Source organism: Anser anser, assembly GCF_964211835.1.
Source record: "Anser anser genome assembly, chromosome: 2".
NCBI lineage: Eukaryota > Metazoa > Chordata > Aves > Anseriformes > Anatidae > Anser > Anser anser.
Genome location: NC_139721.1, coordinates 130,493,261 through 130,515,866, shown reverse-complemented (window position 1 = coordinate 130,515,866; position 22,606 = coordinate 130,493,261). Strand labels below are relative to the sequence as shown.

The 22,606-nt window shown below is 35.5% G+C and overlaps 1 protein-coding gene and 1 long non-coding RNA gene across 3 annotated transcripts in view; both read left to right on the top strand.

Annotated features, from left to right (window-relative positions):
• HDAC9 (histone deacetylase 9) overlaps positions 1–22,606 on the top strand; it is a 479,837-nt gene that overhangs the window by 418,270 nt on the left and 38,961 nt on the right. The gene's annotated exons all lie outside the window — the stretch shown is intronic.
• On the top strand, positions 219–5,683 carry LOC310894335. Its single transcript, XR_014579816.1, has 2 exons — positions 219–3,812; positions 4,426–5,683. It is a non-coding gene; the product is annotated as an uncharacterized lncRNA (long non-coding RNA).

Here is a 22,606-nt window from a genome sequence, read left to right as displayed (position 1 = left end):
AATATGTACATATTTATACATACACAACTTGAAACATATACTCAGTCTATGTGCATAAATGTAGTAATGGACTTTATAATGTGTTAAGAACAAAATGGACTTCAAAGATTTGAGATGACTGGTGGCATAATGTGGGAACTTTCTGCTGCCAGGAAGCTCTTGGGCCTGTAGTGCCAGCTATAGTCCTAATACCTCAGTAAGAAAAGGCAAGCATTATAGACAATACCTTTTATTAGACTACCTAGCACAGATGGAAACAGTATGAATATTTCTGAATGAAAAACCCCTTTGTCCTGAAGATCTTCCCCCCAAGGTAGACTGTCTGAAAACAAGTTTCTTTTTCCAAATATACTTTTTTTTTTTTTTCCTGATAAAGATATTATCTCCACTAACAAACTCCACCTTGCCCATGTCCTTAGGGCTATTATGACTGCACAAGCAAAGCAAAGAAAGCAAGGCACATGGCTGGTCCTCCTGGCCCAAGGTCTTGCACAGTAATAGGTGTCAAAGCAGAGTGATAATTCCTGCTCAGGAACTTCTCTTACTTCTGATAGGGCCTGGCTCACATCATTAGGGATATTCAAGCAGCTTATGTCAGATTTTACTTTGTTACCCCGACTTAGGACTCTTCACCGAAATCATAGGGGAGAAAAGTTTGTTATTGTCATGTCCAACTTTGGTACCACAGCTGCCTCCATGTTGCATGGTTATACTGATTCCCCAAGCAGTGTGGTGAAGGTGCAGCAGCAGGAGCTCTCTCATGCACAGCTTTCGTATCCAGAGTAACTATTGATGTCTTTGGAATCCCTTTGTTTAGATCCAGGACTATAAAGGTGCTTTAATTTTACTGTAGATTATGATCAGCTAAGAGGAAAACAGGTCTTAGTTCCTAACTAACCTAATATTTCCTTTTTATTATTAGAATAGTATTATTTTTTAATAAAGTAACAGATAAAATATCAACACAATATGTAACATATTGTAAAAATGTAGCTGCATAAAATCCACTTTTTGTTCTGGTGCAGTAAAAATTGTATTGACAATAAAATATAAGAAAAATAATGGGCAAAGAAATAAAGGTCATAAAGAGGTTTTATATTTAGAATAGTAAGGAATTGCTTAAAAAATCTACTCTTCCATCTTGTCCTTCTGATGCTTAGGTGGAACATCTGATATATTATGCATTTTATTTTATAGTTAATTTTTACAACCTCTGCTAAAATGTACTGTATTAACATGCCATTTGAATTCTGTGAAGTGTACCGGTCTGAAAAAGAGCTGCTGTGTCTGATCATAAATTTGCAAGTTGTTAGATCCTGAAAGAGCACTGCTTTTAAATTTAGCCCTGCTGACTGTAGAGGTTATCCCTGTAACATTATCCTGAGGTGAAGTACTTTCTCTTTGTTTTATAGAGCAACCCTTAGAATAACGCCTGCATTAAAGTCGCTGATAAAATTTTGCTGTTCAAGTAAATATTGTACACAATTGCTCATTAAATGGCAACCATTCCATAAGAAAATAAACTAAGCAGAGAAATGTCAGCCAATACTTAAGATTTTTTCAGGGTACTTATCTTCCTGAAGCTCTACATTTGTTAAGGGCTATAATGATTTACTGGAGTTTTCCTGTTGTTTTACTCTCTTATTCCAAAAATGCTATTTGACACCACAGTGTAAAATAAGATCAGCAATTAGCAGTAGGAAAAGATACCACTGCAGGCATTTAAAAAGTAAATCATACCTGTCTACTATTACGCCAAATTCATGATGCAAAGTTGATCCAGTGTCCAGAATATAATTAACTAAGCTGATTTGCAACTTTTAAATATTTTATTTAAGCAAATTGCAATAACTCCTTTAATTTATCAAAAGCCATAGTATGCTGTGATACACTCTGTTCAAGTGGGACCACTGAAAACAGTGTTAAAGCTATGAATGGTTTAACTCCTTGTGAGCCCTCGGCAGGTAGGGCTTAGAGGACTTCACTGTTAACATAACACAATCTGTCCAATTAATGACAGCAGAGGAAATAATTAATGCTCTAAACATCAAAAAGAAATATGTCACCTTAAGTAGTAGAAATTAATGTGTAAAAAGGGTTGCTGACTTACATGCAGACTACAAGTCTTATTTCAAGGAATTTCTTCTCATGGCATGAACTGGTGCTTCTCAGAGTATAAGTAAGAGCAACCAGATTAAATACAGGTGTCTATCCTGTTGGTTTCTGCTTTGCCCTTAAGCATGAATAAAAGTCACTTCATGAAATTTATCTTCAATGACCAATGTTTTCTTGAGTCTTCACAATTGCACTGTACATTGGAATGTGGAATCTTTTCAGTTTCCTGCTACATTTGATGTATAGTGTATATGTTAGAAACAAACCAAAGGAAAATGCTAGAACTGCATATCACTGAATTCAAGTGTAGAAATGATCTGGGTCTAAGGTTAGTACTTCAGCTATGTTTCAGAACAAAGTTTTCCTGTGGGTCAGACTCACTATTTCTAAAATATTCTGTGTAGCTAATCAGAGTATTTCAAGTACTGCAGGGTATATATATATATATATCTTGGGAGCATTTAATTTCTAAATCCATCCCCAAATAATTTTATAACTGTCAACTGCACAGTACCTTGAATTGACTGTGAGTTGTTTAGGATAGGGTAACTGTAAAGTCGCTGGGGAGGGACTGCACACTCTTCTGATTTTCAAACCTCTACTATGAAAGGCTTTCTTGACACTTGATTCTCTGAAAAAGAATCCTGACTGGTATAACTAGGCTAATATATGTGTTGTTAAAGGAAGGTTGGGAGAAAAAAAAAAAATAGTCCATGAAAATTGACAGCTGACTAAACAGAATAGTAGTTTTGATTTGGTAGCTGTTTAAACACAGTTTAGGTCTCTAAAAATAGCATTGTAGGTTTTCATGCTGCCACATCTAATTTCTTCTCTTCACAAGAGAAGTCTTTTTGACTCAACCATCACCATAAGAATCTATGGTCTTGGAAAGTCTGTCACTAACTACTTCAGAGTGCAGATCCAGTAGACATTGTCTATTACTTGCCTTGTATAGGCTCTGCTTCTTGTCATATCTCTCTGTAAATACATGAAAAATTAACTCATCAACCCATCAGAAAACTTAATCAACAAAACGAATGGATTTCTGTCAGGCTATCAAGTTTAATCAGCTTATGGAAGGACCAGCGTGTGCCAGAATTAGTGGAAGGGAGACAGAGACAGTTGAGGAAGGGAGAGATACAGTAAGATACCTTTTGGTGGCAGAAAGATGTTAAATTAACTCAGTTGCCACAGCTGTCTTCTCATCTGAATTTTTCTGGGTTCGGAGATTTGATTTTGGTTAACATAATTTGCAGTACTGGAGATGATAAGAGTTATCCAACAAGACAGATTTTGAGTTGTTGACTCTTAGCTAAAAGCTTTGGAGGTGGAGGTAGAGCAATGATCATTCATAAAGTTTTTCATGGTGGATTCTCTTAATTCCTATCAGAAATTTTTCTTTTGCTTCTTTTGCCTCTTGGAAACTACAGGATACCCAGTGACTGACAGCTGGAAGACATAGCATCAAGCTAGCTTTCCAGTTGCTCACTTTGGAAAGCAAATATGGATTTTTTTTCTAGGGTGTTTTCTTGAATGCTAATTGAATGATTACTTGCTACAATACAATGGCATCAAAAGATATGGCAAGTTCATTGGTGACATACCCTCAGTCATGAGTATTTTCATTGGATTTTTGGGGGAGAAGCATATCATTTTGACTTTTTTTTCCTCCTACCCCATAACATTTGTTGGCATATGTTGTGGTTTAACCCGGCTGGCAGCTAAACACCACACAGCCGTTCGCTCACCCTCCCCCCTCCCTCTCTGGGATGGGGGAGAGAAACGGGAAAGTGAAGCCGGTGAGTTGAGATAAAGACAGTTTATTAAGACAGGGATATAATAATATAAGGAATATAAGGAATATAATAATAACAATAATAATAATAATAGTGATAATGATAATAGTATTAACAATAATAATGTGTAAGAAAACAAGTGATGCACAATGCAATTGCTCACCACCCGCTGACCGATGCCCAGCCTATCCCCGAGCAGCCGGCCCCACACCCCGGCCAGCCACCCCTATATATTGTTTAGCATGACGTCAGATGGTATGGAATACCCCTTTGGCCAGTTTGGGTCAGCTGTCCTGGGTCTGTCCCCTCCCAGCTCCTGCTGCACCCCCAGCCTGCTCGCTGGCAGGACAGAGCGAGAAGCCGAAAAGTCCTTGGCCTGGTGTAAACACTGCTCTGCAACAATTAAAACATCAGCATGTTATCAGCGCTCTTCTCATCCTAATCCAAAACATAGCACCCTACCAGCTACTATGAGCTACTTAACTCTGTCCTAACTGGAACCAGGACAGCATAGCATTTCATATGGCTTGGGCATGGCCACTATGTTGCCCAGCGTCATGAGTTGGTTTATGTTGCATTTACTCTTTCGTTTGTGCTCCTAAAGTTTAACCTTGCACTTCCAATTTCACTGAATACTTTGCTGGTAACTCCAGGATTAGGTACGTTATTGAAGTTTATACTACATTTGCATTGATAAATATGAAATTTAGAAAAAACTAGGAATCCTGCTCTGTGAGGAGGAAAAAAAAATAGCTTCTGTAGAAATCAGAGAAGAGATGAGAATTCACTGTATAAAATTAGTCTCCTCTCTGGGACATATAATAATAAAGGGAAAGGTGAAGGCATAAGAGGGTAAGGCTTTTTACTTGGTAGATTTCCATTTGAAGAAGGTATTAATGCTTGAAAAAATACAGAAAAAAATATGAAAATGCTGAATGGACAATTTTAACATTGGATTGAAGAATCTGTCCTCACATGCCATCAAGTAAACACATTGGAGTGTGAATTTCAACCAAAAGAAACAAAATAGGATCAGTGAACATGTGACCTCATTTGCTGCAGCCAGAGAAATCATCTCCAGACTTTGGGGCACTCATCTCTAACTGAACAGGTATTCAAAGCAATCTGTAGGATTCAAAAGTTTAAGCACTTATTTTGTTATTGCTCAGTGTTTTCAGTCATTGTCTGTTAACTAGTGTGCCTTCCAGAAGGGACTGCCTAAGCAGGAACTGAGAGGAATTAGAAATATTAATAAGTGCTGATTTGCCCTGCTCTTTCACTTAGCCTTTCTTTCTGTAAATCAGCCAGGAGAGATTTCCATTTTCCATTCCCACTCCTGCCCCACAAATAGAAGATGTGTCTGCTGGCTAGTTAACTAACTAGCGCAAGTGAAAAAACACCTGTATACAATGTTCCAGATATACAGTGCCGATCCATCTGCAGAATGCATCAGGTGCCAGTTCCTTGATTTAGGGCAGTTACTGGGGACAGGGTGGAGGATAGATTACAACGGAAAAAAAGAGCATCTACACAACCATTAGGAATTATTTTTCCCTTTCAGTCATCTTCCCTTATCTCTTCACCTACCTATTGCTGTTTTTTTCTTTCATGTTACAGTAGTGACACTGGCTAGTGGCAATCACTGATATGAGGAGTTTTAAACAGGTAAAATTGGTGTCACCTTTTCTCAGTTTTGAAATTTAAACTTATGAAATCTTTTTCCTTATTAAAAAGGAAAGGTTATAATTTAATAGAAGAAAGAAAAGGAAAAAGGAATTGTTGTTGTTGTTATTATTTTTATTTATTTATTTATTTATTTTGCTTAGGTTGTATTAAACTTGTTAAGTTACAATTTAAATACAGCAAATTAAATATAAGATTTTAAGGCCATTTTGAAACTAATGGAGCTTGACACAGTGTTCAGCAACTTGCGTGTGCTTTTCACAGGATTGGGTCCTGAGAGAAAATTGTTGAAAGACATCTCCAAATGTGGATTTCTCCATAACAAAGTGTCTGATCTTTTATAGCATCGTTGCATTGGGAATTAGGCTTGTCTTTGGGAATTTGTAAAGCTTTAGTAGGAGAGCATGATTTATGTCTTAGAATTTAACTATTCTCTGTAATAAATAGAAATGCACCACAAGTATTTACTTGGTTGCGCCATGGGAAAATTTTTAACATATTGTTCACAGCTTCAGAATGCCATAAAAGAAGACATGTAATTTGCAGACCGGACTATCCTTTGTGATTTCTAACCAATATATTTGATTAATATCTTTCAAAAGAGACACCAGCCAAAATGTTTACATCTCATTAGGCAGAGAAGAAGGGAGCACACACAATTTTGATTATGAGCTTGGATGGTTCACTTCTTTGGGCTTCACATCCCTACTACTTAAGGCAGACTGTAACTTTAAGATGTTATCTCTTGCCTGCACAAACAAACAGCCAGTTATGCTTTTTATGGTGGGTAGTTCTCAAACCAACAGGGGATTAGAAGATATTAGCTTGAGTTTGTGGTTCCCTGCTGAACTATCATGAGGTCCATGGATTCCTGTCCTGAATATTTCACAGAGCAAACACCTCTTATCTAGGGTGATATTCTCACACTGGCCTCTTGGCCATGGACTTCAAAAGCTAATCACAGGGAGGGCTAGAGAGGCAATAACCCTTAATATAACAGTCTCTCCTGATAGGGACAGACAGGGTAAAGGTAAGGCGTCTCTGAAGTTTGCTCTTGTGTGTTTAGCCCCATGGGGTGATAAGGGGCCATCTGTTTTTTTGGTCTGCAAACTCATCTTTTTCACAGTATCACAGTATCAAGTACACTCGGGCCTGACTGATATCAGCACCAGCAATTCTTCACTGATCTGAAGAGATTTTCTTGGTATTTAAGCTTTGATTACAGGCAATTGTCTTAGTTGCTGTTGTGTTGTTTTTAATCAAGCAAACCCATAAAATGAAATATAAAAAGTGAATTTCAAAGTACTTGAAGAAAAGGCTTGAAGAAAAGAAATTATATATAAAAAAAATAATAAAAAGATAATTAATTGTGGATAAAGGGATATGAATGCTTGACCATGTGATTAAACTTGAAATATCAGTTCATGGCAGTAGTTTCATAAAGTTATTTATTATGCAGCACCTCAGAGGATGCTTGCATCCTAACAAGTAGAATATCAGTGATGCAAATTGTTAAAATACAATTCAGAGTTAGTTTTGTTGTGGAACTCTTAGGATACAGTTCCTTCATATTTTTAAGCTTTTCCTGTCAGCGGTTTCTTTATCAAGTGAACACTGAGATTCCATTGCAATCTCCTTATTCTAATGGCTTTAATGCAAACACTTAATACAATGAAATCTATAACAAAATGCTGCTAGTTGCCAACGTTGGTACGTTAAAAAAAGCGCTAATTTCGACCACTCCACTAACCTGATTAAGAGTTACTAAAATAGTTAATGTTTACAGACCTTGCATTGTATGTATTAATAGGGTACAAAAGTACAAGTTAAAAAATCTTCAAATGCATATGCAAATGAGAAATCTGTTATTTAAATCATTTAGCTACTTCCTGAAGTTTTGTAGAATTAACTTGGAACGAAAAAGAAATATTTCTGCTGTAAGTCCATTTCAAATATATTTAGTAGTAATTTATTTACTTCAGAATCCTTTTTTTCCCTATCATTGATTATGATTCACACACAGTAAATTGGATCAAGGGACAGATCTCTGGCCCACTTTTGTAAGTTTGTAAGGGAAAACTAAAAATACGTATGTATCCAGAACAACAAATATTGCTATTTAACCAAAAATCAGTTACTTCCTGTTTTCTGTTTATGGTAGTAATTGTTAGCATGAATTAAATATTTCTGTTTCGTTTGATCCACAGCCTTTTTATCTCTTTTCTTTAGATTCTGTTTTGTAAAAAAAAGACTGGTTCTCTAACTATATTGTGACCACAGGTTTTTTTTGTTTGTTTGTTTTTTTTTCAGTATCTGACAATGCATCCATTTAGATGTAATTTGGTTGTGAGAGCTAGTCTCTAAATCTGCTTTTTACCTACTTAAAATGGATTGACAATCTCTCAAAAACAAAACAAAACAAAAAGAAACACAACAACAAAACCACTCAAACAGTGGCCCATAGTAATGAATGTATCCTTCAGTAAAATTCCTGCATAAATAAAAGTACTAAGTTCAAACTTATTTTCCTTATGTGATTACGTATATCAGAGATTAATTCAGTTACTGGGCTGTAAGAAAAGGTGAGCACTTGCATGTATTGCCTCATAATTTAAGTTTTAATTTGTCATTGTATTTTAAGCATATTGTGTATGTTCTTCTGCATCTTTTTCTTCTTATTAAGCAATGCTCAAGGTTTGTGAAGAATACTTTTTTTTTTTCCCAGAATATTTTTATGCTGCCAAAATAAATGCTCAATTTAAAAAAAAGAAATAATAAATAATATTTTATGAATATATTTTAAATAGATAATTCCCATATTAATTCCTTTCTGTTTTTTTTTTTCTTTTTAATGAAACCCAAAAGCATAGCTATTTCTTTTTGTCAAAAATTGGATCATTTGTACAAAAACCTTGGAAAAAATGAGATTAGTATCTTCTGTTTCTTGCAGATTTTTTTTCCAAAAGAAAAGATACTGACTTTCAGCAAATAAAATCCAATTATTATTTTTATCGATTTTATTTCTAAATAGTGGAATGTAGTCTCCTTTGTTTTCAGTTGAAACTTATGGTTGACTCCAAGTAAGGAATCACTTTTATATTTTCTAGACTGGAGGAACAGCTTTGCCTTGAAATCGTGTTTAAACATGACTGCTCTGTATACTAAATAAATTTAGCAGGAATCAGCTGTAAACAGCTTTAGAACAGTAGCATCTCTATTCCTACTCTTTCAAGGCATCTTAGCACAAAAGTAGAACTGATAAAGCCAAATGTAGTATTAGTGAAACTTCAGAAGCTAACATGAACAAGTTATAAGTAATTTTCATTCAAACAAACACTCAAATAAATAATCTTCTTAATCAAGCCCTGGGAAAAAGAGTAAATAAAAGAGTAAATAAAATCTATTGATCAAGTGATGTTATTCCAAAACTTGTAATTTAATTAGCAGATATGCTACATCAAAGGAGTTATCCAAGAAATTGTGATGTTTATATGACCTTGTGAAAAAAACTTTATTTTTCTAGTGGTGTCAACTGCATCAACTGTAGCTTTGTAGAGAATAAATGAAGACAGTACATATGTACTGACCTGTATAATTTTTTCGTTTGACCCTTTTTGGGTGTATACATTCCCACACACAGTGCTCACTTCTGGGAATTTCCCAGCATACCTTTTGAGGGAAAACATAGAGGTCACAAAAGTTGAACAAAATTACTAAGCCAAGATCTTGAAGGGATATGGAAAAAAGTATTAGATCTAAAATGGTTTCATCCACAATGAGTTCCAGTCCGTCAACTTCACTGAGCATCACTGTTTTGTTTTGTTTTTTTTCCAAATAATATTGCAATTTGAAAATTATCAGTATTGGCACTACTTTTTTTATAATGGCATAGGTTATTGATGGTGACTATAGACGATTACTTTAAAAAATGCTTAAGGAAGTCTGTGTCATTTTAATTGCTTGAGTGAAACAAAATGCCAAACAGGATGTCTTTGTCCCCTTTGAACTTGAGGCATCACATGGACATGAAGCTACTGAATTCTCTGATTAGTTATGTGGTGCTGGACTCCCAGTGGCACTTAATGAAGATAAGTTTTTATGTAGTGCTTTTAAAAAAGGACGGGAAATTAGATCTGCCTGATCAAATTCAGTACTTTATCACAGACATAGTAAAGTTGGGAAATGGAGGGAAAAAAAAAAAGAAAGAAAGAAGGGGAAAGGGAAAGGGAAAGGGAAAGGGAAAGGGAAAGGGAAAGGGAAAGGGAAAGGGAAAGGGAAAGGGAAAGGGAAAGGGAAAGGGAAAGGGAAGGGGAAAGGGGGAGGGGGAGGGGGAGGGGGAGGGGGAGGGGAGGGGAGGGGAGGGGAGGGGAGGGGAGGGGAGGGGAGGGGAAGGGAAGGGAAGGGAAGGGAAGGGAAGGGAAGGGAAGGGAAGGGAAGGGAAGGGAAGGGAAGGGAAGGGAAGGGAAGGGAAGGGAAGGGAAGGGAAGGGAAGGGAAGGGAAGGGAAGGGAAGGGAAGGGAAGGGAAGGGAAGGGAAGGGAAGGGAAGGGAAGGGAAGGGAAGGGAAACATGAGAGAAATTTTAGAACATAAAATGAATATTTTCTATTCAGAGTAAATATTTAATCGAGAGTTTCCTAATTGCAAAATATCTTTTATGGTTAAAAAAAAAGAAAAGAAAAGAAAGGAAAAGTAAGAAAAATATCGCTAATTTTCAATTTTGGTTTAATATTATAAGTTTCTTTCATTATAGTCCATGAAAATTTTATAACTGATTTCAATGAAACTAAGTATCTTATATCAAGGAGACCTATAGTATGATTGCTTTACCCATACAGCCATACAGCGTGATATACACAGAGCATCAGAACTTCTCACACCTAATAACAATATTTTTAACAGCAGGCTCTTTATTTGGCTGACTACTGACTATTGAGTAGATATAGATATCAATACTGACTATTGATATCTATTGAGACTGTACAATAGATATCAAAAATTACATCTTGAGTAAGCTGTTTTGTTGTATTTTTTCCTTCCAAATCTGGCCATCCCTCTTGTCATCTTGACACAACTACCTAATTTAGTCTATTGGATAATACTGTCCCTTTGTCTTTTACAGTCAAAAAGGTTCATAGGAAAGGCCTGCTTAACTACTAAGGAATATTCTGCAATCTTCATTTTATTACTATTTTGTCATTATGTTACTGAACTGCACCTTCCATGTTAGTTTCAGATCAATGAATTGTACCGCTTGCTACTTTTGTGAGGCTGATATGTGCAGATTTCATTCTGGAGCATATCTGTAGAGTTTTAATTTTCATTTACTTCAATTTCTGCCTCTAAAGCATTCCTCTTTTTCAAATGTCTCCTTTTCGAAGCACTATAGCTATTTATGGTGGCACTGTTTAAAGATAAATCAATCCCGAATCTGAAAGAAAAGTCTTGAGAGCAGCAAATTCATTCATGATGATATGAGGAGAACATTTTCCTGTGTTTCAGCCTGGGAAATTCCAGATGTGAGGATGGCAAGGCTGGCTGTCAGACTTCCTAGCTGGAGCCATTCTTTTGACCAGGTGGTGTTACTTCTAAATGACTTGGACAAATGGCCAAATTCCTCTTCTTTTTTTTTTTTTTTTCCTGGGATATCTAAAAGCCACCCTGGCAAACACATACCATTTACCAAGTTTTTATCATGTTCTTAGCAGAGAAGTGCCAGTATACTCAAGGGAAAAGGAGAAAAGGACAGTGGAATAAAAACACATTAGGAGAGAGGGAGGTAAGTACAGAGCAGAATTTAAAAGAGCTGATGTGTCTTAGCCGAAGAAAGCAAGGTGCAAAGTGGGTTGATAGGATAACAAATACTTTGAGTCAGAAGGAGAACTGTAGTCTGAGGAATTATTACTGGGAATAATGGAACACATTTGGAATAGAAGTCCTCTGTCTGCATGTAATCATTTTCAAAGTTTATGAATCTGGAAGTATTCTAAAAGGTATTCATAGAAGAATAGCCTTGCAAGCTAAAATGATTATTACTACGACATGCTAATGTGACTTCTTCCATGTTACAGGTAGAACAACCAGAATTTCTAAGTCATTTCCATAATTTCTGTATAAAAATACACATGAATCATTATTATAAATATGTTTATAATGCACTATTATGTATAGCATATTTTATTAAATAATTTTCTAGTGATTACATAATACACTAATAATGCATTATTATGCTAATATAACTTGTTCAAATTAAAGAAATTTATCTTTGAATGCAGAATTTTGTAAACTACAATGTAAGGTTAAAGCCATAAACAGTTTGAAGCTGTGACAGGGTCGGTTCAGGCTGGATATCAGGAAGAGGTTCTTCACTGAGAAGGTGGTTGGGCACTGGAGCAGGCTCCCCAGGGAAGTGACTTATGGCACCAAGCCTGGTGGAGTTCAAGAAGCATTTGGACAACACTCTCAGACACATGGTCTGATTTTTGGGTGGTCCTTTGGGGACCCAGGAGTTGGACTCTATGATCCTTGTGGGTCCCTTCCAACTTGGGATATTCTATGATTGTATGATTCTACAAAATCTCTAGTACGAGTAATTTTTAATTAGGTATTAACAGAGGAATTGTCTACTTAATTTAAAAGCATTTGTTTCTAACTTCATATTTATCTGAGGAGCTTCTCATTCAGCACACTGTTCACAATACCTTTCGTACATGAAAATAAGTTTTACTTGCCTTGATGTAATGAGTCTTTCAGAACCATAAATGAAAACTAATTTAGCTTTATGAATACTATACATCTTACTAAGTCTAGGTTTGTCTATGACTGTCAATACAGAGAACTGTTTAATTCTGAAAAGCTATTCAACCTTTCTAAAAGCTGGTGCAACAGATCTTCCTGGGAAGATTCCCCTCTCCACACTGAGCAGTAGTTAGCCTAGTAGACTAGCAGAGGCAAGACAGCTAATTTTTCCTTGGCTAAAGGCAGGAGACAAGGATCCTGGTGAGTGTTGAAGTCAAAGGTCTTTACCAGCAGTATGTTCTTCAAAATCTATGAAGGTTATGGATTAAAAATGAAATTAAATGAATTCATAAGCAAGCATTCTATTAACACAAACTGAGTTGCTAAAATTGATAGTGAAATTCAATTAAAATAAGATAAACTTCAGAGCCCTCTATTTTCAGTCAAAATTTTACACTCTTAATAGTGTGTTTTAAGAGAGGTATTGTGGAACTAAGACATTCAGACATGTCTTTACCATAAGTTTACCAGTACACTTCACTGGGAAAAACTATTTTGACATAAATCCAGGGTGTCAGTTCTGAGGACATCCTAATGATTCTGTGATTTTGCATGAGTCCATGAACAAGATCTTATACAAAACAGGCTTCTCACATGCAACTCAATCATTGTTTCACTCTTAATAAGTAGTATTTTAGAAGGGTTGTAGATATGAAGCATGTGGGTATGGGATAGTGAAGGTAAAGGAAGAGATACCATGGCACCTCCATGAGGAGGTCTCCAATAAATCTTGGATATGCAGCTGTTAACCTTCCTGCAATATGTCAGACAAAGTCCAGCTCCCTTGTCAGCCCCTGCTTCTCCAGCCCCCTCAGCTATCATAAACACCCTGCACATATCCTACACACACACACAAACACACACACACACACACACACACTGGTATTGTGCACATGTATGTATTTGGCTGACAATTAAGAATTATGCTTTTTACGTTCTGCTTCAAACATCTGGACACTTTCAGGCCTTGGCCTGTCTAGAAATTACTTTCAATATGTTTCAAAGGTAGCGTGCAATTAAAACTAGTCGCAGCAGCACATGATGCCAGTACCTTTAGATGACACTAATGCGTACTAAAATGTTCCAGTGAGTGGAAGAACCTGAGGAGAAAATGTATAAAGTCAGTTGTGGTGTTTTTGCTGTTGCTTCAGAAATTTAGTCTTTGAGTTGAAAGGCAGGCAATAACAGCAAAAAGCTGGCCACAGGACAAATAAATATGGCATTGAGTTGTATTCATTACAACACATCGGACAACGAATGAACAACGGCAACTATCAGCTTTCATGAATTGCCTTGGAAAATGCCAGTGTTGTGTAAGTTGACCAAAAGAACCATGTATACCACTGCACATGCTCAACACAGAAGGGGGAGACCAGCAAGCACTAGAAGAATAAAACTGCTTCATGGGGGAGCCATGTTTGTTTGGATTATTTATTGCTTTCATTCAAAAATCTCAGTTTAGTGTATCACTGTGTATTTTCTACCCCTTCAGTTTTCAGAAAAATTCCAATAAACTCATTTTTGCTAGTGAAAGGGGTCAAAATTAGAAAACATTCTTCAGAGAGTTAGGAGGATAGGAAGGAGAAAAGAAAGGTCAATGTAGAAGAAAAAGGTTGGATGAATAAAGGTATGTGAGAGCAAAGCTTCGCATGAAAGATTATTGCGGATAAAGCTTTTTTAAAACAAACATAAAAAACAATATATAAATCAAGAGCACAAAAGCCTGGTTTTATGATTTCTTTTTGGTGCTGTTTAATTTCTTTATATCTTTTTCACCATTGTTAAAAATACAGCCAAAACTTCAAAGGCAAGCTGCATGTGTTCTAAATCAGGACTTCAGTCCTGATGTATGACAGCACAAAAATTAAAACTAAATAAATGTGCTGTCTAAACTCCCATATTTCTCAAAAAATTGCTTTAAAGCCTTTAAAAAATTAGAATTATTGCTTGATCTTACTTTACCAACCATAATGTTTTCAACAGAGTAAATGACAAAATATTATATTAAAAAGAGAGAAAGAAAAAAGAGTTTTGTCTGAATATATCTGAACACCTGTATTTGGCTGTCCTGCAGTTTTGTCAGATGCAAGGGGAAAATGAAACTTTACAGTGATTTGTCTGATGGTGAATATGGGTTGCATAAATTCTCAGCTTATCCACTGTTTTCTGGAAGGCTTTGCAACAGTCAGAATAAATCAATGAAAACAAAGCAGTATGTCTGTGCAGGAAAGAATAATATTCTTGGTTTAGCTCATAAAGATGGTCGAAGAGCGGGCAGATTCTCATGAAAAAAATGTGCAAAAATTTTCTCTGTTCAAATTATGAACTTTCTAAAAGGTCAAGTTATAATTCCATTTTATTTTACTGCCATTGGACCTGATTTTGCTGTTTTCTGTCCTTAAGTGAAATGGCATGTCTGACTCCAAAGGTGTCTGGCCAGAGTACACCAGTTAAATCTGCCTGCAAAAAAATTGCTAGACTGGGGCCTTTGTGGCGTCCCTTTTCCTCTGGCATTTACTTTTACAATGGCCATTTGTTGTTCTTCTAGTAAGTTGTTTTGATTGACTCATTTGTGTTATCAGGTTGCAAAAGGGGCAAGTGGCCCAGGTAAATAGGAATGCAAATGCTGTTCTTTTTAGTAAACATTTAATTTTCTTTTAAAACTCATTCATTCCATCCCTGCTCCTGTTCCTTTTTATTTCCAATTTAGAAATAGTCACAGGCTCTGATTTATGTTCTCATTGAAGTCTGAATAGTGGCATTTCTTTGCAAAGATTCCTGGATATTTATGTGATCAAGAGAACTGGTTATTTACTACTTGTCAATTATCTTAACTGTTATATATAAAGGTTCAAAAAATATCATTTGAGAATTATCCATAAGAAACGGATAATTATGGGTAGGAAGTCAAAGTAAGCAGTGTGCAGACAGCCTCTAAACTAAACGTAACATTTGGCAAATGCTAATATATATGTCCAAACAGTTTTATGAAGATGAAGCAGGGCTGTACTATTTGATCAATTTATTATTATTTATTATTATTATATTATATTATTATTATTTATTTATTTATATATTTTATATTTTTATAATTTATATTATATATATTATTTATATATACTATATATCATATTATATATTATATATTATATATATTATAATATATTATTCATTTTTATAATATTTTAAAATATTTTTATAATATTTTATATTATATTTATAAATATATTATATATAAATAATATATATTATATATAAATAAATATATAAAATATTATTTGTATAATTTTTATATTTTATAATTATTTATTACTATTATTATTACTGCTATTATTATTATTATAGTTTGTTACATAATTATAGTTTCTTATATAATGAATACTTCAGAACTATGAATACTTCTGTTCTTATAATACATAAAAGACTGGCCATACTTTTATATCATACAAAGACAGGGACTCAAACTCACTTCCAGTGAGTTTGAGACATTCTGGGTCCTTTTTAAAGGTCTTAGTGTACTGTCCTAACTTTAGCACTTAACCTTGCTGTCTTAATTAAAAGCACAGATTCCTTAGACAGCCAGTGGAGCCTCTGGAAGCTGACTCAGAGTACCAGTGCTCTCCAAAAGTGGGTGGCCAAAAAAAGTCTCCCAGCCTACGAGAGATTTGAAGAGTATCTTCGAGTTAATTGCAGATCTTTGGATATTTACTATGTGCTAACATTGTAACTCCCACATATGCACTTCAGAAGTTGCCAGAATTCATTTTGGAGCCAGCTACTTTGACATTTTTAATGTGCACTGTTGATAATATAGATAACATTTTCATTTTTGGTAAATTCTACAATAAAGGGTTTACAATTTTTAATCAAGCAAAAAGCTTTTTCACTGTTTTGGTATAGATGTCACGAAGAACATAGTTATAGAAGCAATAAGTGTGCTCTGTGCGTTGAACTTATTAGAATATGACCTGAAATTTTGTTTATAGAAAAAGGAAATATAAAGAGTTTGGATAATTACAGAAGGAGAAAATAGAAGCTACATTTATGTTGCCTATTTTTTTTTTCTTGTGCCTTTTTCTTCAAGAAGTTCTCAGAATTTTTTATTTGCAACAATCCTCTGATGACTAGCTATGGAATACTCTCAGGCTGGCAAAGTGTCATTACCTTTTCCTATTATGTTCTCTCCTGTCCAATGAACTGCTAATATATGTCTTTTCTCTTTTCCTCATTTCATTCCTAATTAAGATATCAGTGGCATGTGAAAATGCACAGATGAAAAATTTGAATCTGGATCCACTGAAAGAAGCATCAATAGAGGCTCTTTCCAGAATAAATTTACCAGTTTGGCTCAAACTTTCAGCCAGCTGTAGGATGAATGAGTTGCTCAATTTAGGCTCAGCTGAAAATGTTTACACACTTTTTCTTTGAAACAGTAAATCTAGAAATTGCATATAAAAACCATGCACAAAGGAACATTATTTGGGTTATAAGGTCAATTGGTCTAAGTTAGGCCAAGTGAGATTTATGATTGCTTGCACAATAGACTCCTTTTGCATATGCTTTAAGATAGAGTTATTAACTAAGTGAACATCTACTATTCTGGACCTTTGCTTTTATCAGTATAGAGGGTGACAGATTCAGAAAGTAACCATAACACAGCAACAAATGCTAACTAATTTCAAAGTTTCTGCCTAAATCTAAAAAGCAGAGGAAATAAATGTTCCTCTACTTTTCTTGTGTGTATACGATTATTTTTTTCCATTAGCCTCTTTTCTATAATGAAAAACAACTTTAAAGAACATGAGCACTATTCTTAAAAGTAGTTGATGCAAAAATGGCACTGGGGAGCTTTAGATTTCTTGTTTCTTTTGTCTTTATTTCAGATTAAATAAAATGTAATCTGAATCTTTTAAAAAAGTTAATCTTTTAAAATGTTTATTTTTCTGATAATCCAATATGTAAAATCAGCTATCAAGTCAAAGATAATTATTTACCATTTACACAACGCAACTGCCTGCAAAAAGCCACAGACAGAAATTCAGACAGAGCTCGGATCCAAATATTAAATTATATGCACTGTATAGGGTGCCATAGAACAGATAATAGTCACCTTGAAACAAATTTCTCCAGAGCATTTCTAGACATGGTAAGGATACAGGAAGGTCCACTGTAGCATGTACAAGAAATAAAAATATCCTGGTCTTAAGGGGTCACAAGGACTGTTCCTGCCTGCTTCTTGGACAAGCAAAACAGGATAGAATGAAAAAAAAAAAAAAAAAATCAACCCTGTTCGTTGTTGTTGTTGTTGTTTTGTTTTGTTTTTTTTTTACATCCTCCTCTGCCTGCCACCACTTACACCTGTATGAGCCCTTCTAGTTGCACATTCAGGAAATATGGGCTTCATACCTCCTGAATAAGGAGGCAACATCCAGGAATGTGGAATTGTATAGATTTTAGTACTAAAGAAGTGTGTTTTCTTAGTAGCTACCACCAGTAGAAGTCATCTTCAATTTGGAAATGTGTTCTTCCTTTGCCTACCAGCAAGTACTTGTCCCCAGCCAGGTTTTCTATTTGGAGCTGAGTACAAGTCCTGGTAAATGTTATAATAAATATGTAACTTTCACATTGTAAGTTCACAATGGGTATGTGGGAAAGGAAACAAAAGCTTTTTGTTTGTGATAATCATTAAAAAGCCTTCCAGGCTGTCTTTGAGCTGTTCCAAGCTGGGCTAGGTCTATGCTGGCACTTATCATCTTGAGACAGTCACACATCGTATAGAAGGGGGCAAAAGCTACCCTTTCCCCTGCCTCTAAAAATTTGTATGTATAAACAGGTAGTTTACTTATGATGACCCACTGGAATAAGACATAGTCTGGAAAGACATGAAAGTAGTTTAAAGATTAGAAAAAACAACTGCTATTGACTCTTTGAGTCCAGGTGATACCAAATGCTTGTGTATTCATAATGAAATCTGTTCTGACTGATAAAACGTGGATCTCCAAGTATATGTTTGAACTTTAATGTGGATTTTATTCACAATTTCTAAACTTATTTTACTGTGATTAGAAGAAGAGAAATTTTACCCTTGGTCAAATTTAGCTCACAATTCAAGAAGTATAAATGCATTGTAGCCATGAGATTACTTCAGATTTTTTTTTCTCTGAGACCATCTGACAGTATGTCTCAATAAAGGGCAAATGATGTGATAATTCCCAGGCAGACTATCTTGTTATCAAATACCTGCTTATTTAAATGTGTCTTCACCGTATTTGCTCAGGGTGTTATCAGTACCACTTTTGCCTACACATATAAAGCTGTCACATGGAATGCAATTTATTTTCAATTCAGTGCCAGCTGCCTATGTTTAGACCTTGGCTAAGTTGGCAGCTGGTCACTGAGCAATCCAGAGTTCACTGCAGACAAAATCTGAATCATTTCCATGTTAATATAACTGTAGGACTGTCTCATCTTCCTCTGTGTACAAAGGATGTGAAAGTATATCCCTGGAGAAGAATTCAGAAATGCTGTGTGTTATCTGCAGAAATAAGGGCATAAACTTTCTTTGTTCTGTTTAATTTCTGACCATTACTGATGGTTATTAGAAAATCTAATTCCTTGACACTGTTCAATTGCATATTCATATTAATTTTTGTTCTTGTTCATCCATTCAGACAACCAGTAATTTCCTTTCTATGCCTATATTTTCTTTTAGTCACAAAAATGTACTTATCTTATTTGGTAACAGTCATTTTCATTGACCCAACAAACAATATTATTATTTTCCCAACTCTCCCATGTCTCATATTTTGTTTTCTTTCATCTTTCTTTCTATTATATAATTACTATGAATTAACTAATTCAATCTAACATAGTATCCAGCTATAAAAATTAGGTAACAGTGGGAAGATGATTGAAATTTGATTCATTACCAAGTCTTTTATGAAATGAAATCAGCAGTTTGGCCAAAGCTGAGAATTACTAAAAAGTGCATCCTTTTCTGCTGGAGTGATGACTACACACTCTGGTGAGTGGAGCACTTCTCAATTTGATATTTTTCCTTGTAGAGCTTCTTTATTTATCTGTAGAGAGGCAATTAAACACCTTTGTTGTCAGAGGTTTGTAAGTGGCTTTGCTATGATGTTTGTATAATTTTTCCCAAGCTTTCAGCTGCTGTGATTCTTCAGCTTTGTCAGAAGGAAGAATAAATGCAATCCTGATGTTTGGTATATGTTGTTTGCTAATTTTCGGGTGCCGCTAGGGAGTTTTGGGCTCTGACAGCAGGTTATTTTACTTGTAGTAGTTAAAACTCTGCAGGGAGAAACAGTAGCTATTCTTGTAGATTTTCAGCATCTGCATTTAGAAAAGCCAATATACTGTTTTCTCTTGAAGAAGAAATTGCCGATGTTGCTCAAGAAAGTCTCTTAACACTGAGTGAATGATTTTTGCCCTATTTTGAACTTCCCTCTTTTAAGAAGAATGACTAAGATGACTTTGGTAATGCAGCTGCAACAACATCTGGAGTCCTCAAATTACCTTTGCATTAGCTGGCTGGGTTTATGTCAGAATATAGCACAGAAATGTCATTGTTTGTCTTGATGTGTCTGTTGTTCAATGAAGATTATGTCTGCCAGCTTCCCTTGATACTGTTGTCATGCTATGGTAACAGGAGAAATAATGGCCATTTGCTTATCTACAGATCCTACAGAATCAGGTAATTCCTGAGTGATTCTGCTCTTCACTCTGCACAAACCCAGAAAGTAGTATTCCCTGACTGCTCGGCTGCCTGAAAGTAGTTTTCACTCCGTGCTTGAAGTTTACTGAAGAAAAGGTAGAAAACCACTGTGTGAAGAAGTCCATGAGAGTTTCTGGTTGGTTCTCAAGCAGTAATTTATAGTTTAGTGTTTGGCTGCAGAAGCTCACAGAAGGGCTTTTTCTGAGAAGCATATTTCAGAAGACTGGAAGGACATTGATGAGATATTCTAAAGAAAGGTTTTACTCTCGCATGTGTATGCAGTGGGAACATGTTCTGAGGAAACTGAGGCCAATCCCATTCCAATCAACATTGTACCAGAACACAGTTTTAATTGTACACGAATCCCTCTTTTTCATCCAGCAACTGAATCTGGCCCTAATGCTTACAAAATGGGGAAAAAAGAAAAAAAAAATGGAACATCTTTGCAATAATGCTTTAAAAATTTTACATATCTGTGATGAGGATGAATCATATTTCATTCTGGGAAACAGCAAATAAAAATATTTTCTGCATATTTTCACCTCCTGTGCATCAGAATGGAGTGACGTCAGTTCTGCCTCCACTTGAGGCCCGTATAATTCTGTGCCACCTTTTTTTTTTTTTTTCTTTTTTTTTCCCAGCAGCTTATGGCTTATGGCTCTTGCAAAGTCTGCTGTCTAATAACATGTGTGACAAGGCTCTGACATGACTTCTCCATTCGGAAAGGAGGCTGTGTGGAGCCACCTATGTCATTCCGATGTTAGCTACATTTTCTTTTAGTCTGTGGGGTTTTACCTGCCATTTCAAGGCATCTTAGTGTCCTTTTTTTAGCATGAAAAGAGACAAAGGGGCTTTTGTACGGGTTGAAATCACATCCTTTATTCTTACATGTTTTTGTAATAGAACAGCATAATAGAAAGTTGCTCAATGTATTTTATTTGGAAATTGCAATTAATCAGAAGGCTGTAAGGAGTCAGACCCCAAACCTAGTTTTAATACCATTTCCTTTAGTGAGTTTTACACATTACCTTTTCAATAAGTGGTGACAGGCAGTGCATTTCTTAGTGATTATAGCATGTGTCAGGTGGGGTTAACAGGCACAAGGCCAGAAGGAAAGTAACTACTCGAGATGTACAATAATCCCTTAGAAATGCACTGCCTTATTTCCTCCTGATATTATAAAATGATGTTTATTAAACAATGTGATCCAAATCCTGAGGGGCGTTAGACCTCTGATAGTAATATTGAGTTCACCAGGAGACTTGATGCCAAACTGGTCAGGAAGTCTAGTATTTACCTCAAGTCTTTCCATGTACAAGAACCCATCCCTGATACGCTTATTGTATCTATGTCCCTCATCTTGCAATGATGAATGATCCACATCTGGAGGCCAAGTCCTTAGATTATGGCATATGCTGATTAACACTGGCTAAGCAACTTAGCCTTAATTTAATGTGCTGTGTTGATGTGGCAGGGTCAGTAAACGACTGCAAATAAAGTGAGAGCCTTAATTTTTAGACTCAGAGAAACTGTGTATGTTGGAAAGATCGTTTAATCCATGCTGCTTTTCTTGGCAGAATTTTGTAGACCATCTTCAGAAAATGGCAGTCAGTTCTCAGCTTCTGAGTGATGAGCTTTAAATCAGATCCTTTGTGTTAGTCTCTTGGGTCAATTCAAAATTAACTGACTTGACTTTTCATCAGTTAAAAAAATATAAATCTAGATATTCCCATCAGATTGTTTTTGGTCATAACTCTGTGCCCATATTTCAGCTATACTTATTTGTAAGAGAAGAAGCTTTGCCCTATGTATTTTAAAAATATTTCAAGTTATAGGCAGTAGCATTATAATAACCTTCTCCAAACTTAATCAAGCTTACTGATTTAATAGTAGTCAATAGTAGTATCTGATTTTCATTCCGTTGTGAATGAAACAGATTTCTCACACTTGGAATTATTTATTTATTTTTATCAGATGTCTTGTTTTTGAGCCAACTTCTTGCTGAGTCTGAACTCAGATTTGGAGATATAATCATCTGTAAGTTGTAACATCAGATGCATATATTGTATATCAGTTTAAGTTGAGCAACTTGACCAGATTTGGAGGAAGCTATAATGGTATCAATGCTACCACCTGCAATCGGCTTGGCAGATATGACAGTATGTGGGCCAGATTTTAAGATGATAATTATCAGTCTGATTAGACTATACACACAGAATCCCTTTTGAGAGATTTTTAAGGTCTTTTCAGAAAAAATAAAGTAAAATAAAAACCCCCAAAGCCCACAAAGAAGGGAACCTCCACCCTTCAGATGCAGCAACAGCCTGATTCAGAGATGTGAATCTGAGTTTCTGACACGCTACCTTGTTGTCTGCAATTCTGCATTTTCCCTCTTGGCTTCAGCTTTCTTATGCAGAACAGCTACGTGTTCCTGGAAAAAACATTGAAAAACTCACTGGGATGGATAATCTTGCTTCCTGTCCA